The sequence below is a fragment of the Sturnus vulgaris genome, chromosome 1 (assembly GCF_052056855.1).
Source record: "Sturnus vulgaris isolate bStuVul1 chromosome 1, bStuVul1.hap1, whole genome shotgun sequence".
Classification (NCBI taxonomy): domain Eukaryota; kingdom Metazoa; phylum Chordata; class Aves; order Passeriformes; family Sturnidae; genus Sturnus; species Sturnus vulgaris.
In genome coordinates, this window is record NC_142243.1 from 124971734 (window position 1) to 124989166 (window position 17433).

The window sequence follows — 17433 nt, forward strand, 5'->3', positions numbered from 1 at the left end:
CATTAGAAGATTTCCCCTGGGCCAAATTACCTCCCGCATTCTTACAGCAAAGTCACTAAAAGCAAGTACGACATTTAATTCTATTGCATAGCATCACTGTATTGCACTTTTGTTTTCTAAGATGTCTCAATCTTTGCTGCTGTGTCAGACTAAAAAGCAACTTTTAAAGTTTGATATATTGATACTTGACACCTTATTAGCCTGACAAAAGGAAAAATAAGCTGACCAGCAATGCCAAGGTGTTCTATAAAGCACTCTGCCAATTTACAATGCTTACTTAAAAAGCAAGTTTCAAGGCTTGCAGAGTTTTACTTTGTTATTGAATGTGTGATCATCCTGGTTTCTCTAAATTTACTACCTTTTCTCTCAGTTCTTCAGCTGTGTGGCTGGGGGCTGGCTTGTGGCTGTTGCACTCTGTGAGCATGTTTCTAAAACTCATTCTCTTAACTTTTCATCCTCGATTCAAAAGTCACTGATACACATAGAGAAAGGGAATACCAGTTGATCTTTGAGGCTGTATAGTGCTTGTCTTGAAGAATGGGAGACTGAGCCTAAATTCAATTCAAGCCTCCAAAAGAATTTTTGTTAGTTTTTCTGATACACATGAGCTATTTTTGCAACAATCCCCAAACTCCTGTTGCTTCTAGTCACATCTTTAAAAAAATTGATGTTAAGAAGTCAATCTCACCTCTCCAAGAAGGTTTTCTATTGTCTGGATGACTTTCTAGTTGCGTAGCTGATTCCTGTGAAGCAGGAAGAGATTTGTGACAGAATGGAGTGGGAACCGGGCTATCTCTTGTTTATATTGTCCTAAACTGCTGCAAATACCATGTGATGGTGAGAGTTTCCTATAACACTACAATCAGAAACTATGAGAATTGTGTCTCTTCAGGGCTGTGACTGATAGACTGTGCTAATTCACATAAAGCTAGCCTAGTTTAAGTTGCTCAGGTAAAAGCTCTAATTTAATACTTTAGACTAGTAGCTTAATGTAGGAACATTTTTCCTTCATTCTATAGGACAATGCTATGAAAATTTACTGTTAAACCCGGATGAGCTGATGTGGGTGGACTTCTTGGTATTTTTTGTCTTGCTGTAACAACCTGATGGGATATGCAGGTGATGGCAGTTTTCTCAGAAAGTTCCTATTTTAATAGTGCTCCTATTTTAATAGTTTTACATGGCTTATAGCCATGTAAACGGGGTGCTTGAAGATGATTCTGTAGCACTCCCCAGTGTGTAGGTCAATTTACATCACTGGTTCATCTACAGGAGGCTTCGAGGGCTTCTCCTCTATTTCCTTGTCTCTAAAAAGGATCTTGGGTTGCCAGATCTCTAAACTTGATGTACCCACTCACTCAGTCATTGGAACAAGATAGACAAGTTTAGGCTTCAGTATCCTTTCTTTTGGTGTTAGTGGTTTCCTGTATCATGTGCTTGTAGGTTTGGGGTTTTTTTAAATTTTATGTATTAATGTAGTTGCAGCCTGGAGCATCTAAGCTGGATGCCCATTGTAGTATAAATTATTCTTCCCCCCTGTTAGGCCTGTCTGTGTATGTAGAATTGGTAACACACAATAAATGTATATTTACCTTACATCATAAGGACTTGTGCAGAAGACCTAAGTGAGGTGAACTAATCATGGGCAATACCCTTTAGCTTCATAATGAATAAATAATTCAGCATCAACCATTATTCTTTATGTTCAAATACCATCATAATCTATCCTAACTTTTGTGCATAGACAAACCCTCATGAGTCTTGTCTTCAGAAGCAACTTGGGAAAATTCAGAGGGATCAGAGCTGTGTAGTGAATACACATAAAGGAGGAAATTATGGGCCACTATGGTTCTGAAAGTGTGTGCCTGCTCAAGAATTTGATGCATATAAAATTAACCTAACCTCTGAATTTTATTCCAAATTTTTCTTGTGTGTCTGGGTGGATAAGTCCTCTGTTCAACAAAAGGAGATAATCATAATGCAAATGGTAATTAGGTAAGTATTTAACCTCAGGAGTTTGTTTCTTTCAATTAAAACCCAGGTTTTCCAAGTACAGAGGCTTTGGGGTTCTGCTCAGTTTTCCATTCCAGCCAACTTCGTAGCCCACAAACGGGAAATAAAACCATCACAGAGATGAGACTGTTAAATGTCTTCTAACAGTCCCTGAAACAGGAGAGTTGATGGAGGCACCTATTTAAGTCTTACTTTGTTCTGAAGCTTTTAAGCCTAAATTCCAGGTGTTTAGTCATACACCTTGCAAAAAAAGGCTGGGGAGTCTTGGAACAGTACCCAACAAAGTTAAAAATGTAGTTACAGAAACCCCAACCTCCTGGTATTCTAATTAGCCTGCCATGTTTTTTCCCTGACCATTAAATGCTGATGTATCTAGTGACAGAAAGTGTGGCTTAATAATGGCTTCAGTAAAATGAAGAAATTCATAGTAACTTTATTTAAACATAGCTTAAGTAGACAACCCAAATATTTAAAATAACTTTAGAAATAACATTCCAGCTTACAGACTTATCTATCTGCTTAGCGCTGACAATACATAAACAATTCATTTGTTCCAAAAAAAAGCTTTTGAGCTAAATGATGAATGTTCAGAAGTCAGGATCAAGTGTTTGTGTGTGTTTGTGCCGAAGTTAAATTGGCAGGATGTTTGCTTTCCTCTTCCTAAGCAGGGAAATTGTAGCACTTAGCCAAGGAGCCACAATGTATTTGGAAAAAAATCAAACTTTTAAACACATCCCTGTCTGTACAGGCTGACCAAACTGCCTTTAAAATATTATCAATTCTGATTGAAAACATTTTGGCAAACTATGTGCCTGGGCCGGTGCCTATGGCACTGGGATGACTGGAGCTTTTCTCTCCAAATCCAATTATCAATAAATGCTGCTGTGGCAGTAAGATATGGGGAATAGCTAATGCTGAAGCATTTGGAAAGCTAGTAGCTGTATCCAGGGACAGGTTCTTAGTGGGAGAGGAAGAATGGGGTGCTAAGATGGCTCTGGGGATCTCCCCTTTGTACCTGCTCTAGCAGCTCCTGTTGCAGGGTGTGTGCATGCACAGTGTCTGCTGTGCTGACATCCAGCCCCCCCTTTGCATCGCAGCTGCCGGCAGCCACAGTCCTGAGCTCATCCACCAGGGCTCTTCTGCACACAGCCCTGCACAAGAGTTATTCTGCACAAGAGTTATTCTGAAGTAGCTGCACTTCAGTGTGTGTGTGGGGGGGGGGGTGCTTACCTTTATATCTTGCAATAAGCACAAACTGTTTCAGCCCAACTTAAGAAGGATACTCTGGAGTAAGAAGTTCTGCATTCTGGGACTTGGAGCTAGCCAGTGCCTTTGGAATGCCTGTCATACTCTCATTTCCATCAACCCTCACATCTAAACAAGCCCTTAGAAGATAATTACCAACTTTCATTCGGATGTAACCACTTAAGATACAGATAAGCAAAGTTAGCTTAAACTTGTTCTATTTTCTTAACAGGCAAGTGCATTTGGATCCATGTTTAGAACAAATGTTACTCAATACAAGTTAGGTCTCTCCATAGATCAGTAGTTAATGGGCAGACAGAAGCATCCCACAGTGATTAAGGATGTTAGGTTTTCCTGCCATGCTGAGAGCCAGGAATACTGACCTCTGCACTGTTTTAAAAGAGAACTTCTGCCTAGTTAAACCTTCGGCATGTAAGGTAAGGAGCTGTATGTCAACAGTAGGATTGGAGCAGAGGGTGGAATTAAGGTCTCCCAAATATCTCCAAATTTAGCCAGTGTCAGCACTCTTCATTTTATTGGTGCCTTCAGAGGTCTCACCACCAGGTCTTGTCTCGTGGCTCCTATTAATTCACTGTGGTAGCAGCAGTGAGAGCCCTCATGCAGATAAAACTCCAAGGGCCCAGTGTCTCCTCTGCTTTCCCAGGGCTTGCCTGTGAGCTGCAATGCTTGAAACGCTGAGAGTTGCCAGCTTCTTGTCCAGCAAGTCCTCACCGTGGTGGGAAATAAGTATGAGGCAGATGGGACCAAGGCTTCCATTGGAGACATCATAAACTAGAACAGTCCAGCAGAAGTATTGACATGTGGATTTCCTCATCTCTTGTATCCACAATCCAAACAACCTGATAAAAAATGCCAGCTTTTCTCTGCTTCAGTGACTCTAAACAAAGATCATTTAAACAATTGTCTTTTTTTTATTTTTGAATTACAGAAGTGATCACTTCTTCACTTTTGTTAAAGTTTTTGACATTTAAAACTAACATGTGACTCATGTAATACATCATCTGTTAGCATGTGCAAAATAAGGCACTCTGTTAGTCTCAGGACTAACCTGGGAATTTTGGAGGAATACTAGAGTGATTCTGAAAATCCAGGCTGTTCAAGCAGTCATTCTTTTACATCTTTATTTTGTGTAGAAAACTAGAACAAATGAAGCAATTAGAAGATGTGTAATTGTTCTTACTAGATGGGCTAACAGACTAAGTGACAACAGGCCTATGAAGAGTTTATAAACTTTGGGAGTAAGTTTTAAAAAAATAATTTAAACTATATTTTAATATGAAATCCTTATTTATAGGCAGAGCACTTCTGAGCCACAGCTGTTGGTCGATGGTGTTTTCTCAAGGAAATAATTAATTTCTCCTTTGCTTGAAGGGAACAGTAGTAACTTTTACCAAGCCACTGTCCAGGCCAGGTTGGGGCTGGGACTGAGATGGGGACAGGGACCAGAAGAGAATTTGTCCCCAAGTTCTTCATACCTGGAAAAGATGCTAACTTTCAGCTGGAATTAGTGGCTACAATAGACTTGGAGGTGTTACCAGAGTCTCCAACAAGCAGCTTTTACCTTTCTGTGTCTTTTTGGTATTATAAATATTTACATTCCCCTGTGGAAGTTCTCCTCTGAAGACCTAGAGCATCTAATGAGAACAGTCAGGTCAGCCAAGGTAACCCTTTTTTACTAAAGGGACAAAATTGCACATGAAATTCCAGAACCCTTGAGCTTGTGGGACCCAAGTTTCTTGTTTTCTTAAAAAAAAGCCTTTTTTTTTTCTTTCCCCTGATGCTTGAATGATCAGATGTAGAGATCCTGTCAGTGTTCCTGGGATTCACCTTGGGAAGTCAGGCCTTTGTTACTAAATATTTGGAAACGGACCTAAAATTATGCTCTCACTGGGGACTCATAACACAATATGCTGCCCTGAAAATTCTTACATGAAACAGCTTGTGGGACTAGGATGGCTGGGAAGCGGAGAAACTAATACAGCACTCTGGGCCAGAGGGAGCAAGGCAGAGCAAAAGCTAAAGCCCCACTGGGAAATTCATTAACCACAGCTCCTACAGCTGCTTGTAACTTCCTGCTCTGTCACTGTCTGGAGCTTTTCCTCGAGTCTCTCTCCCTGAAGACAATTCCAGTGTCATGGTCAGGATTCTGAGCTTTCTCACCTGCCGAGGTGCTGCATCCTGGCCTCCTCTTCCTGCTAGGGCTGCCAGGTCTGGTCCCAGGGGAGCAGGAACCCAATTGCATGGGCAGTGTGAGAGCTCCCCATCTGTCATGTAATTTTCACAAGGGGAGAGGGGAAGTTATTTACCATCATCTTTGTGCTTTTGCTTCTCTCCCAGCCTACACTGAGAAGTTTCAAGTGCCCTCAACAAAGCAGGAGAGGGAGTTACCTCTTGCAGTCTGGTCCATGCATGGAGGTGATTTTTTGGGCCCAGTTTTCTAAGCTAGAGAAGTTTGCCCCTCAAACCTCTGTGCTGCACTGTCCAGCCCACCTAGAGCCCTATGAAAGCATCTTTAGTCCTGGAAAAGTCAAACACGAGGACATAGGCAAAGAGCACATTTCTGCAGGACGCCCCAGTGCCCATGGGCAATAATTTTCTGTCAAGCACATTTGACTCCTTCCCAGGCAGGAGCCTGTTGCACATACATCTTTATCAAACAGAAAGGCACCACACATGGGAGAATCTCACCTGTTAAAGAGGACCAAGCAATGCATTGGTTGCTGGAACTCAGCAACAAGTCCTTCCCAGCTCCACCAGTACCCTGGTCTCTGAATGGCATGTCGTGCCCAGTTGTGCTATCAGCCATGTGAGGTGCTACCCTTGAGGAATGGTTCCAGGTCAAATTAAGTCTTTGCACATAGGAAGTGTAGTTGAACTGCTTTCACCCATCAAGGTTGTTAGGTCAGAACTGGCATTTGAAGCCATCCAGGCAGGGTTCCTATAAAATCATTTGGACTCACTGGAGCTGGACACTTTCTCTGATGAAGCAGCCATTGCTTGTGTGCCAGCAGCAGAACTAACTGAATGGATTTCTCTTCTACTCTATAAATAGCCATCTTCTCATTAAGCAGCCGGGCAGCTGTCTGGACTAGATAAATTGTTGACTTTTCACCTGGTGTCCTGTGCAGGGTTCCTACTGCTGTAGTGTCATAGAGCTTTGCCTCTCCTGTGCCAGTGCTGGAGTCCCTGGCTCATGGAAACCCAGCCATGAGTGCTGGCTGCAGCTCCCCAGCTGGACAGGAGAGCTGGTGAAGGACACTAAGATGCAGAGGGAAGAAAAGCACAAAGGCCTATAGGAGACTCTTCTCAAACAGAGCTCTGTGGTATCAGTACTGTGACATTAAATCAATGTCTACTGTTCTCTTGAGTGTTCCACTGGTTTGTGGAACCAGCTACAGATTCCTGGCAAAAAATGTTATTTGTTCTCACACATTACTTTAAAAAAATTATTTGCATTTTATCTTAACTACTGCATCTTTTTTTTTTTCTTTTGTGCAAATCCTTGCTGCATGAGTACGTCTGCCTTCTTCCTTAGACAGTCATGCTGTGTTAGGTCAAACCACAGATTTTCAAACTGATCTGTCTTTGAATTTGTAGTTTGACTCACTTGAACACTCCATTTAACTTCTAAATCTGCTTCACATGACAGATCTGCAGATCTCTAAGCAGTGAGTGTGCTTGCAAAGAGCAGTGATTATTAGCAAGCATACACACAAAGCAAACTGGTATTTGAAAACAAAGCTTTAACACAGAGAAACAGAATTTTGTAGCTGTCTACAATGCATGAAAAGCAGATCCAGCAAACAAATACCCCCCTAGTTCTTAAATCTGTATTTTGAACTGACTTTCAACCAGGTGTTTCCACTTTAATTTGATCCCAGGCATTCCTAGAGGTGATGTAAGATCCAGATCCACAAGGTAATAATGAAGTCAAGAGTTGAAAAATTATCAAGGCCTAATCTGGCAATTTAGTCCCTTGTAAATCATTGTGGTTAGTTATTGCAGAGCCCTTCTTACCAACCAAGTTCTCTTGAGGGTTTGCATTAACTTCACCACCTGTTTGACTGTCAAAGAGATAAATTTCCTTGAAGGGAATCTTCCACTCCTGACTTTATTTATGTCGGGAGTGGGGGGAAGAGGATAGATTGACTGGGAAACTTCAGCGACAAGGGTCTACATGTGCTGCATCAGGGATTGATGCAATTCACTTACTCTGCTTGATATTACACATAAGGTCCCAAAATGAAATGTAGAATTAAGAAGTTCATCTGGCCTCTTTGCTGGATGAAAAGCTCTAATGAAATATAGTAATTTGATGCTTTTTCTTCTTCTTCTCTCTCTCTCTCTTTTTTTTTTTTTAATAATCAGATGCAAAAGTCAAAAGATCACATCAGTTATTCTGTAACCCAATACTTCACATTTTTCAGAGCACCTGTGCATTCAGCATCTCAGTAGCTAATACCTAAAAAGTCCATCAATGAGTTTGAAAAAAAGATCTTATATGGAGAAATAAACAAGAAAAACCCAGGATAATAAAAATAGATCAGTGAGATGGATCCTTCAGCTAACTCTGGATTGCAGGAGCAAACCATGAGTTAACTTGTAGGCTCTGACACGTGTTAGTGAACTGAACAGCCTGTGTCTCAAATCAAAGATAAAGGAAAATACTTTCACGAGTTCAAGCTAGAGACTGTTACACAAAGCATAAGCTCAAATTGCTGGTCAGGCTTTTTTTTACTTTTTTTTTTTCCTTCTTTTAAGAAAGTCCTTTGAAACAACTGAAACTTGAGTGGACTAAAAGTAAAGAATGAAAAAGATATTTCAGGTTTAAAATCTATTCTTTTCTCACAGAGCAGATGCTTATGGCTGTATTTTCTAGAGTTTCCTCTGTTTGAAATGGTACAGCTTCTAGTTTGGGCCTTTGTAGTGAGAGGTTTTGGGTATGGACACACACGTGCCACAGCTCTCATCTTTGCCTCTTCTCTTTCATCACCCCCAGTCTGCATCCAGACCCATGGCTTATTCTGTGTAAAATACACCCAGTGGCAAGCAGTTTGCTACTGCTCACAGCAGTTTTCCATACATCTCTCATAAGTGACACTATATTAAACCCAGTCAATTGATGCTGCCTATGCTGAAAGGCAAGAAAACAGCTTCCACTCCTTCCTTACCCCATCAGTATTCCCAACCACACAAAGCAACCAGTGTAAAAAAACCTTTTACCTGAATTTAGACAGTGTCACATTTCCTTGGCTCTTTGGGGGTACTTTTTTTGTTATTCTGTACTCTTGGAGACTGCTGGCAACACTGGAAGGGAGGCTGTACCTCCACTGGCATGAGGGTAGAGAACTCCTTGTTCCTCCAGGCTGGTTTACCTGCCAAGGCAGTGAGAACCAACAAGCTGCTCTTTATCAACAGGGTTTTTCAAAGATTTATGAGAATATGTAGGGCTGGGAGGGGGTGGAGGGACATCCTTTCAGCCACAGACAAGATCTGTATTGAGAGATGTAGACTAAGGAACTGCTCAATGCGGGTAAACCAGCAGAACTCTGGAAGATGCTGTGAATAAAGCTGGGAATAAAAATGCATCTGAGGAAACTGGAAAAAGTAGGTAAGATGATATAGAGTTTAGGGAATACTCAGGATATGATTCAGAGATTTTTTTTCAGGGTGAGAATCCTTCATGTTCTTATCAGCTGTATAGTGGGCAATGCCAGGACTGTGGTCTCCAGCACTGTCCTGTTCTTCCCAGTGGGAAATGGGGTAGAGGGATAGAACCAGAACTGAAGCTCTAAGCCACAACTTTTGAGGGCAATATCTCCATGCGGGTGAAAGCCTTTCTAGATCACTGGGATCATAGTGTCGATTAAGCTGTCATTGAAGGTATACTCTGTATCCTAAATGCCCACTGGCATTTTTGGAAAAGAGTGAAGAGTTTTAGGTCCCAAATCCCAACAGTCCGCAGCCCAAAAGACCTTGGGCTATTTAGAAATCATTCACTGAGTTAAATCCATTACATTAGTCTGATTATATTAATGTTACCCTCTTTTTGACCCAAACTTTAGCCAAATATGTGGAGCTGCAGGTGTTGCATGGGAAACAGAAGATGGAGTTAGCTGTCTCTCTGAGACAATCCTGTTTACTTAGAAAGGAATTCAGAAACTATCCTTTCTCTGGAGGTCTCAAGCTGCAGGTGACAGTCCTTTTGCTCCCTGTTTCACATCGCTGTCAGCTGGTGCTCCATTTGGGATACTGCCTTTCCCCAGGCTCTTCTCAGAATCACATGTCTGGACAAATTTAGCAATGCAGGAACCACCCAGGCAACATAGGAAGCGGTATGACACTATAGCCTGTTTTTGAGGAGTCTTGGAAATGCATTTTTTAAACTGTCTTGCCACTGAATTAAAAATGAAAATATTGAATAAGCAACCAGAATTCAGCTGCTTTCCAGGCAAGTCTCAGAACATTCAGCTGTGGGACCATGGTCCAGTCCATGCTGCCTCATTCACTTCTGGCTCAGCTTCAGCTAAGGGAGGCTCTGAGGAGCTACATGGTGGGAAAGGTCCTTTTGCAGACAAGGGTGGCATAGCTTTGGCTAATGCTTCCTTCTTCAGTCAGAACATTTCAGGTTTCCTAGAAGAAAGACCTACTCTTTGTCAGGGACTCAGTTTTCTTCTTCTTGTTTTTGGCCTAAGGGCCAAATTAACATTCAAAGCAAGCTGGGATGGGACATCTTTATGCCCAAGGAAAAAGGTAGATGGATAGAAGGGTTTGCAGTTTTGATTTCTTGCTCTTTGCCGAAGTCAGGCCCTCCAGACCTGTAAGCCTTTTCCTCTGTGTGACTTGAGATCTTCCAATTTCCAAACATAGAGCAGCTCAGGCAACCAGATGTGCACAAGTCCCTGACAAATTTCTGACTGCAGCAGCAGATAAACAGTCAGGTTTGTGTGGTCATAGGTTATCCTGTGTCCAAGCTGCTCAGCTCAAGCTAATGTGGGTTGGCTTTCAACTCTCATCTCCTGTCCTTAGCCCCTACATCCTCTACATCCTTCCTTTGCCTTCATCAGCAAACTGGAATTAGTTGTATCCTCTACTGACCTGGGCAGGCAGCAGGTGAAGTGTGTGGGAGACTTGTTGATAAATGGTGTATTTCTGTATGTGAAAAGTAATCACCTGATCTACAGCCAATTTCTCTCCTCTGTGATGTGCCAGTTTTCAGTGAGAGCCACTCTTTGAGAGGAGAGCTGGGAGATTACCCTGGCTTTTGTGGGCCAGGAGCTTAGGAGACACATGGGAAAATAGGGTAAGAGGGATGAGAGGCTGGGATGTGATGAGTACTTTGGATGACTGGCCTTGACTGGCCAAGGTGACAGCAACCCAGGAAGACACAGAGGGCAGAGGGATTTGATAAGGGCAAGTGCCAGAGTGAATGTGTGTTGACCCTAAGTGGAAGCCATCTCCTTGGACATAAGTGTAAGAAAAGTGAACAGACTTGTGCAAGCAATTTATTCTGGCATTTCTTAGCTGTTGAGACCTTGGATCACTTAATTACAGTATCTTTTGCTGTGTTGATAAGAGCATATCAAATATACACAGGCTTAAGATATATTAAAATGAAAAAAAATTCCCCAGCACTTCAAAAATAACACTAGTCTTATAGAAAACTAATTAATATTTTCCCAATCCCTCTTTCTAACTGTTATCTTCCTGAAAAATGAGCAAGAAACTCTATAAAAGATAAAGCTGAAAAAGAAAGAGCCAATGTAATCAGAGTTGTACAGAAATTTGGGGTTAAGTCCCACTGGCTATTTTTAAAATATAACCCTGTAGGGAGAAGATTTTGTGTGTTCAAAGGTATGAATTAAGACCATGTGAGACCAAACTCTGAATTTCCTGGCTCATGTCAGCCTAAGCCATTATAAAAATGTGTGTATAGAGGTGTGGGCACTTACAATTCATGCCTTTCGGCTATCTGGGATATGCTTTCGTGTTATTCATATATGAAATTTAACAAAGAGCTTGGAAGAATAAAGCCTGAAGACGTAAATCTTCAATTATAATTTGAATACACACACTTAGTTATGAGAAAACAGCCAAATCAGCCAGCAATTTTCCAAACATGTGAGTTTAGGATAATTTACTGGCACTTGGGTGTGCACACATGCACACACACACAGAGTTGCTTGCATCCAGCTGTACAAGAAATCTCGGAAAATATCCCAGTCTGCTTTACAGAATTACGGTAAGAAGAATGTGACACCCTTTGCCATTATGTTTGCTGCCAGTGATTCAGGCGGGGGTGGAGGGGGAAGGGGAAAGCTTTTGGCAGAACAGCTCAGGGTCCCCCTACACTTGAACTTTGAATAAGCAGTGACTGTATCTTCAGGAGAACTGTGGGTGTTAGAGCAGGACAGTGAGATAGAGTGAGAGTAAAAATACCTCAGCAGGGGTTTTCCTTCTGCTTTATGGAAAATGATGCAAACCCATTTGTGAGTTCCTTGTAATGGGAGTGAAAAGGAAAACAAGATTATTTTTTTTGTTGAGGCAGACCGCGGTCATCATTCTTAGTCACAGCTATCTCAGAGCGGCTGAGCAGCTCTTCTGTCTTCACCTGGCTTCATTGCTCATCCAGTGTCCTGGGAGACTATTCCCAACCAGATTTGAGAGGGCTGCTTGGATGAGAGTAGCTTTTAAAAACTAAGTCTCCTTCCTTGTGATTAATTCCTTTCTGATTTCTCTGGAGCCATGTCCAGCCAAAAGCGTGTCTGATTCTGCATCTACTGATACTGCATCCATCTATCTATCTATCTATCTATCTATCTATCTATCTATCTATCTATCTATCTATCTATCTCTCTATCTCTCTCTCTGATTTGCTTTCTTTGCTCTGGAGGAGCAGGTCAAGAAATGTCTGGGAGAGCTGCAGCCTTTCCCATCACCTTCACATATGCAGGACTGCCTGAAAGTGGAGGCTAAAGGGCAGCACTGTCCCAGTACAACTTCAGGATCCCAACCTTTGCTGAATCTGTGGGGCTGGGAGACTAAACCCAGTGCTGCTGGGGCTTCACTGGGGCAGAGCTTTCTGCCCATCCCCACGGTGAGGGGCTTCACTGTAGCTGGGCTCCTCAACAGTGTTCTCCCCCAAACAAGTTCCTGGGAGAAGGTGCTGAGCAGCAGAACCCCATCCTGCACTGGCATCATACTTGCCTCCATCTGTGCTTGGGTCACTGAGAACACCCTGCCATTGCAGTCCCTCGAGTGTTTGAAACGAGGGTTGAGGAACTCCAGTATGAAAGAAGAAACATTCATGTCTTAAAAATCAGGAGAAAAAGCTGCTTCACAGACTACAGCCTGTGAGAAACAAAGATTGCCTAGTGAAAAAACACAAATGCATTTACCTGGGCACTCCATGGTACACCTTGTTATACAATCAGCATCCACTGGGTCTTTTTGTTCGTTCCTGAACTTAACTCAAAATAGAAACTTATTTTCCACATGGACTTTGTTAAAGATATGGGCACTTCAGGTGTATCTATCTCATGTGTTATGACTAAAATCCACTTTAGATCAGCTCGTATAGGCAGATGAAGTTTTTCCTCTGCCTTTAATGGTTATTTGAGTTAGTATCTAAGAGCTTCCTGACTGCTTATAATTAAACTGTATCCCTGAAAATATTACTAAATCCTATCAAATTCTTCTCATATTTCCTTCCAAATCAACTCTACCCTTATGAGCTGAGAATTACGTATTATGCCTCATGGCAGGTTTTCAAATAACATACCAGAACTGTGTTTGCCACTTGCTCGCCCTAGTAAATTTGATATTTACTCTGTCATCAGCTAAAGTGTGTTGGGCTCCTGTTGTGTGACTTTGGGGATTTGCTGGGGTTTCTATAAAACACAGGCCAGCTGCAACAGTGAAGGCAGTTCACTTTAATAAGCTAATAAATACATTTAATGACCCTCATTATGTCTCACAGTGATATCTGGTATTAAAGTGCAAGTGTTAGCCCGAGAAGAATGTAAAATAGAAAGTCCCCTGCTGAAATGGTGCAGTCTGTGTGTGTGTGTATACATAAACACACACACATATGCATATAAACCCATTGGAAGGTGCCTAGGGAAGATTGCTATGGCATTTATTTTTCATTAATTCTTGAGAGATTTCAGCTGTCATTGCAGATGGAAAGAAGAAAATATTTTAAGCTGTAGGAGAGTAGAGCAGATTGGAGTCCTAGGATAGACCTGCCCCAACAGGAAGGTGAGTGGTTGCTTGCTGGCTAGCAGACACACTGCACCCAGGCTGTGCCACTGGTGGGTAGCCAAAATAATCCCCCAAGGGGCATCTTGTGCTTTCTACTGGACTGGGGGAGAAGGGACTGAAATCCCCACAACTTTGAACTGCAGTGGTAAAATTGGTCACCAAGTCTGAAGTGGGTGTGTGCACCAAAAGGCTCCACTCAGGGCTGACAGATTGGAAGATAAACCAGTCACCTTCATTTACACAAGTTGCTGATAGCACAGGCAATGGAGGCACCGGGTCCCCTCCACCCTGTGGAGCTGTTGGCTTTCTGGGCACTCTCCTGAAAGGATGCCATAGATAAACCCCCAGGCCACTATGCTGGGGTGATCCTCTAGCCCCCAGTGAGACTCTTCTGCCTTGATGTGAGGGGAGGGGAACACACTAAGGAGAAGCTGGAGGTCCATGTATCCACTTGCTTAATCAAACATGTATTTGCAGCAAAAAAAGCCAAGGAGGAGCTATGATTGTGTAAAAGGCAAAAGCCTGAGTGTGCCTGTGCATCGTATGATGAACACCATGGAGGACACAGCATCAGTAGGCACCCGAGACAACTGAAATGAATCTCCTCCAGGGCTGGAACTGGCCAAGCCAAAATAGCACAGCCTCAGGAGGGACACCATTATCCCCAAGGGATGTCTCCCCTGCTCATACTGCTATGGACTCAAGCATAGCTCCAGGACTGCTGTTGGAAAGGCAGGGAGGTTTGGCACTTCAGGCTAAGTGGAGGCTAGAAGGGGTTTTAAAAAATCCACTCCCCTGATCAGGTTCGTGAGTTTGGATGGACAAAATGAAAGGGAGATGCTATATACGGAAAACATTTGAAGTAATTAAATCAAAAAAGAACAACTTTTTATTTCAAAACAAATCTTCTGGTAATGTATTCAGCATTGGGTTGATGAATCAAAATATGTCAATCACTAGATCATCTGTACCCAAATGTCAGCATGTGCTCTAGGCATAGACATATCTTTTTTATGTACAGTATAGATAAACTCATGAATTAACAGGCAAAAAATGAATTGGAGCACTACAGAAAGCAGAGGAGAGAGGCTTGAGTTTTTTCTATTGTCACCAGAAAAGCAAGATTATCTTAGAATTCCAAATATGTCCAATCTTTATTTTTAGTTAATATGTTAATCCGCTTAACAAAATCTCCCTCTCTTGCAATGCCCCTCTGCTTTCCTACTTGTGGGAGAGAAAATGATCTTGGTTATGAAAGAATCCACTCAGGCCTTGTTTTTGGTCATTTTTCCATAAACACAGAAACTTTTCTGTGTCAGTCAGGCAATGTACTTGCACTGTGATTTTCCAAGCCAGGCCACATTCCTGCTGTAAGTGGATGGGAGGGAGCTCTTTATGTGTGCCCACATATGCTCCGCTCTTTGCAGAGGGTCCAGAAATGCCATGGTGAGCTTTGTGTTCCTTCTCTCTCCATGCACAGTCAGTGTTTTCACCCCATAGGGCCCCAGCCAAGCCCTTTTCTGGGGGCAGTGTGCATCTACTCATGGTTACAATTTGCCTGCCTGCTGGGAACATGGGTGCTCACATTAGATATGCTTTGTGGGATTCTCTGATAGTGGCAAGTACAAGGAGCCACATTTTTGCTTTGATCAACGACTCTCATCAGGAACAAACTGATGAATGATAGCTTTTGGAAAGAGATTTTGTAGCAGGTCAGGAAGATGTAGGACAGCCTGTAAAGTACTGGACCACAGGGTTTCAGGGACAAAGGAAGTGTTTGGACAACAGGCTGCTGGCAGGGAGAGCCAGAGATGAGGCTGGGACCTGCAAAACAGACCCAGCAGCAGAAAGATTGCTCTCAGAGTTCACTAACACTGTTAGTCATCAAGAAAATATTGGAAAATGTAAACTGTGGGTGAACTTCTCATGGACTAGAAAGCTAAGCTGACTCCCAGAGCATCCCCTCTAAATGGGAGGTGGGAACAGTACACAACTGCTCTGAAGTCAGCAACCCATATGCCTTGACATGGCCTGCGTTTCTGTGTCCTCAGGCAGAGACAGGGGGTTACAGTTGACTGTCTCTAACCAACACTGCTGTGTTTTCCTTTGCATCACCACAGAACAGTGTGGCCACATGTTGTGACTCATCCTAGGAGAGTCCATATTCTTTCTCCTAGAAGCCTTGCAGCAAGAGAAGATGTGAGAAGCACAAGCTGTGGAGGATCACAGCCTCCAAAGGCACAGAGGAAGAGACTAGTCTTATGATAATAGTTTAAATCTCAGGTTTGTGGGATTTGAAGTGAGATTTTGTGAGCCTCACAATGCCAGTAGGCAAACCAGCCCTGTTGCTTGCTCCCATGGTGAACTCTTCTGTAGATGGACATGGATATTGCAGTTATTTTCTCATTTCCAAAATGTGTGTGTATGCCCTGGCAGCAAGGCTGGTACAGAGGCTGCTCTTTGACAGGGTGCCAGTGACATTCCAGGACACAAACCTTGTAAACAAGGGCAGCTGGGGAGCCACACCTCCCTGGTCATGATTTTTCCTGTCATTTATTACCAGGTAATATTCCAAAATCTTGCAGACTGCACATCAACACTGTCACTTCCCAACTGCTTTAGAGAGTTCTACACCACAAATCAGGAGAGCCTTGGAGACTTGTACAGCCCTTTGTACAGCCCATGTGCAGCAAAACGATGAAAGCTGGCCACGTCTGTGGGACATGACAGCATCAATGCAGGGCATTTCCTTCATGCACCACAAGAGGTTCACTTGCATTTTCCTGCAGGGAAAGGTGCTCCCAGGGAGTGTCTGGGGAAATGCAACTTGCCTCCAAAGGAAGGGCTGCATTTAAAGAGATCTGGGTGACGCTGCACTCCACAAGGGCACAGCCTGTTGCATCCTGAGAAGAAGCAGTCATGCACTGGTGAACCCACCTGGGCTGGGGTGGCCTGCCAATGCCTTTTGGTAGGAGACTCACAAGCAAGCCTTGTATTCCACAGAAACCTGGAGGGCTTTCTACTGTTCTGTGAGTTCGTGGGAAAATGTCATACCTTTTTTTTTAATAAATTTTCTTGTTTCATATTGTGATGATGTCAGTCCAGAAGTTTGAATCTCTGCCTGGCTCCTGCAGTCCCCATTAGCTTTGCTTTGGCAATAGTTGTACATTTGCTTTAACAAAAACAGACAACTCTTGCTGTGGCACTTCCTAGTGTTTTGGAACCAAAAGGTGCTTTTACAAGCACTTTACAAGACAGAAGTCTTGCACCTGCCAAGGGAGCTAGAAGGGAGCTGAGCAGGCAGCTGGCTGGGCAGGCAGACAGAACCAGGAGTAGAAATGGTGCATTTCCATTTAGCATTTCAATATTTTCAACAGAAAATGTTTTCTACATACTATGTCTTCATCAGAAAGAGAAAAAACATTTATCTAGAAAACCTTTAACTAACTGTGGTGGCAGGGATGGTGCCACTATCCGAGCCATAGGAAAACCATAGGGAATCTTCCTTTATCCTGAATCAGCCCTGAAAGAAGCTCTTGCAGATCATCAGGAGGAGGCCTTGCAGCTCCATTCACAGTCCCTAAATTGTCTCTTCTGGCTGTACTACATGTTGCACCATTGGTAGTGGTTTGTCCTGAACCTTTAAAATTATGTGTCTGGTATTTCTGTTGACTAAGAATAGAAGAAGAAAAGAGCTTTTCATTTCCTCTGCTCACAATGACTTCCCCAATTTTTATTCATCTTGATAACCTCAGCCATTCTCTGCTCTCAGTTTAAAAAAGCTGGCTGAGTCTGGTTGAAAGCACACTTTTCCCACACAAACAAAGGACTCTACCACATCCTTGTGGTGACAAAAATATTCAGACTGGGGATATGTCAAGAGCTGGGATC